This window comes from Lagopus muta, chromosome Z, assembly GCF_023343835.1.
Source record: "Lagopus muta isolate bLagMut1 chromosome Z, bLagMut1 primary, whole genome shotgun sequence".
NCBI lineage: Eukaryota > Metazoa > Chordata > Aves > Galliformes > Phasianidae > Lagopus > Lagopus muta.
The window spans coordinates 49,391,105-49,394,684 of NC_064472.1; the positions used below are offsets into that span (position 1 = coordinate 49,391,105).

At 39.4% G+C, this 3,580-nt stretch overlaps 1 long non-coding RNA gene across 1 annotated transcript; it reads left to right on the forward strand.

Annotated features, from left to right (window-relative positions):
- The first annotated feature begins 1,813 nt into the window (after positions 1-1,813).
- On the forward strand, positions 1,814-3,187 carry LOC125686870 (uncharacterized). The gene is made up of 3 exons (XR_007373921.1): positions 1,814-1,848; positions 1,925-2,030; positions 2,809-3,187. It is a non-coding gene; the product is annotated as an uncharacterized LOC125686870 (long non-coding RNA).
- The last annotated feature ends 393 nt before the right edge of the window (positions 3,188-3,580 follow it).

Below are 3,580 nucleotides of genomic sequence, written 5' to 3' on the forward strand. Positions count from 1 at the left end.
GCATACAGAAACAGGCTTCATGGAACACAGGAAAGGTAGGGATGACCGAGCTCGTCTTCTCCCCACAGCCATGGACAGCAGTGCTAGGAGATTTAGGGAATGCAGACACTGCACTAAGAGTCAGTAATTTCAACTCACCTTCTGTGAACACACCAAAAGATACCAAGAAGCCCACAGGGCATCTGGTCCATGAACATGTTGGTGGCACTCAGTGAGCCCTCATGAACCAGCAGACTCTGTTTGGTTCCACAAGAGTAAAGTTACAAAGGAAATAATCTACAGATGTTTCTTAAAATATTGCAACCGTGTGCTAAATTTTATGTCTCTGATGTTATTTCATTGTCTGGGATTGTTATTTCAGTGAAGAATGGATAGGACATTGCCATAGCAAAGTTTTTGGTTCCATTTCCTTTCTGGACAAGTTCCCTTAGTCACAGTAGACCTTCCTTGTCCTGGTGCATACAGAACACTGCACATCCTTTTGGGACTCCACTTGCACTGTTATCTCAGTCTATCCTTTGGAAAAACAAAACCAGTAAAAGATTGTACCAAGCTCAATACTTCAGCATCCCAATTTGTTCCTGGGCACTGCATCTGGACAATATGAAGTGCATACTACCATTTTTGAAATCTTCTGCCAGATTGTTTCTGTCAGTAAAACATTTATCAGATAAGTGAATAGAGGCAAGCTGGTCACGTGATTATGCTCTACATGAGCTGCTATGAAGAATCAATGTGGTCCTTACAGAAATGTAGTGGTGAGATGGTATTAGGCACAATTATATTTATTGCCTTGGGTCTTTGTGGTTCATCCACTCTGAGGCACTCCTTGCTAGTAATTTGTTTCTTAACCCTTAAGGTGAGGGAAATGTTGGGTGTAAGAAAAGACTTTCATGTAATGCATGTAAGTATTTATAGGGAAGAAAATCATGTACAGTGGTGTTACTGGCCTGAAAGTTCTCCTAACATACTATCCACTTCAAAACAAACAACAACAACAAAAAAAAACAAACAAAAAAGCAAACAGAAAAAAAAAAAAAAAAAAAAAAGCAGCAATAGAACAGCAACAAAAAATAATAAGTGGAAAGAAGACTAGGCAGTAAAACAGCCTGGTGGAAAGAAATCTGGAAGTTTCTCTGAAGAATAATTTTCTAGTTTAATTAACTGGGAGAAAACTAGTACTTTGTGTCTACAGAGCTTAGCTTCTACTTAGATTAAATCCCTTGCAGTGCCTAACTCTAGATAGCTCTAGAAATACTATTTTTTGCTCAGGGATGAGGTTGGTTGTCTGCTGAAAAGGTAAATCCTTTTACCTGAGCTGTCTGGTACACAAACATGTTTCCACGTGCTGAGAGAAAAGAAGCCATTAAAATATTTCAAATCCATGCTGTGTGCAGGTCTAGGATCTCCAGAGAATGCAGGTAGCACTCTAAGTCAAGTGTCAGTAATTTCAGATCTTTCACCTTCTGTGAACTCACTAAATTGCTTTTCCTCTCTGACCAACATTTTTGCTTTTCCCAGTTGAGCAAAATAAGTATTTCCAGGAAAATAAATAAATAAATGAAAACAAAAATTGTTATCACTATACCTGAAACTAACAAGAATATAATTTGCTGCTCACCTACTGTATGGGAACTGCTAAATCACAGCCTGAACCTCTGATTGATCACTTTAGGCAAGCACTGAGTCAGTCACAGGAGCACAGGTGAAGGCAATTCACCTGTGCTGCCGGAAGAGGTGGAGCCTTGCTCCAGCTCTTCTAGACCCATTTAAGAGCTGACTACCAGTGGGAAAGGATCTCTTCTGGAGATCCCTCCCCTGGAGCTCTGCAGTGAGCCTAGGATATGGGTAAGCATTTCCTCTATTCTCTTTTTGTTATTATAGCCTGCTTTGCCTAACTCTCTTGTTTATTTTGTAATTATAGCATCTTTATGTTCATTGATTATACACCTACATTGTTTGTCCAAATTTCATGAGAGCCAGCTATTGGATTCCCCTCATATTAACATGTGGAGAAAGAAATTAAAGTAGTAAGTATTTTCCGCTTCATAGAAAAGTCTATTGGTGGTACCTTAAAAGGAATCAGTTGGGGTTGTCAGGAATTTATAGGCCATCAAAAGGCTCATTTACAGTTCTGCTTACTGTGCACAGCAGTCACAATATCCTTCAAAGATAGCTTAGTGAGCCAGTCACACCAAACCCAGTAGAACTCCAAAGTGCTTTAGCATCTTTGTAAGCAGCTTAAGTCAAGATATGATAATAAACTGAACACATTAATTCCATTTAAATGCCCACTCTTTTCCATGGTATCTACATTTCAGAGTATGCAAAAAAAGACTGCCATGCTAAGGTTTGGGAGTTATTCTTGTAAGCTAAAAAAAGTGCTTATCACACACACAAAAAAGTAGTGTTTCAGAAAGCATAGATATGCTAGTTATGTCTTCTGTTTGTTACCAAAGTGCTGTCTGCAGCCAGTTATTTCAACACCTCTAATGAGTTCTGAGTTAGGATTAGAAGAAGTATCAACACTAAGTAATAGACTGAGAAGCCTTTTAGCAAATGAAATATGAACTGGCTGAGAAATACAAATTTTCACTGAAGTTAAATTTAAAAGGACCTGAAGAAGCTGTACTCATCTTTTAGTGGGCTTTTTGCCATGTGACAAATATTTATAGAGAAAAAGCTTTTTTCACCAGTATGAGTAGGAGTAAACAGCCTTCTTTCCTCTACAACAACCCAGCAAAAACACTGTTATAACCACGGTCTTAGTATCTGCATTGTGTGATTTTATTTTATTTTTATTTTTAGGATTTTCTTGTCTTAACCTGAATTTCTGAGAGTGGAAAACTGGAAAGCACTACAGAAATAAGCTACTTCAAGAATTATCATCTTAATACAGTGCTCAGTTTGTCCAGAAGCTCCTTGTCTGTTACACTTTTGACCACACTAAAAATCTATAGTGTGTAGGAGTGATGTCCTCCAGGGCACACCATAAGACAATGTCACTTTTTGCTGGAGGCAGATGTGCATATGCATTTCTCCTGCCTGAAGATGATCTACTAGAATAATTTCTATCCCACACAGAGGACTTCAGTGAGAAATTCTGCATGCTTAAAAAAAAAAGGCAGAGGTGATGCTAAGTACATCCAGTTCCTTCATGCCTCTAAAAATATTACATAAATCTTGCTTAGATGGGGTTTGAAAGCTCTTTTATCCTCAGAAATATTCTTGTGTATTCTGAAGCTGGAACAGTAGTACATTTGTTGCACCTAGAGTGCATATGAGGGGAAGCCCTATCTTCACAGAATCACAGAATGGCCAGGGTTGGAAAGGACATCAAGGATCATGAATCTTTAAGCCCCCCTGCCACATGCAGGGCCACCAACCTCCACGTTTAATACCAGACCAGGCTGCCTAGGGCCCCATCCAATCTGGCTTTGAACACCTCCAGGGACAGGGCATCCACAACCTCTCTGGGCAGCCTGTTCCAGCCCCTCACCACTCTCATAGTAAAGAACTTCTCCCTGACATCCAACCTAAATCTTCTCTCCTTCAACTTAAAACCATTTCCCCTTGTCCT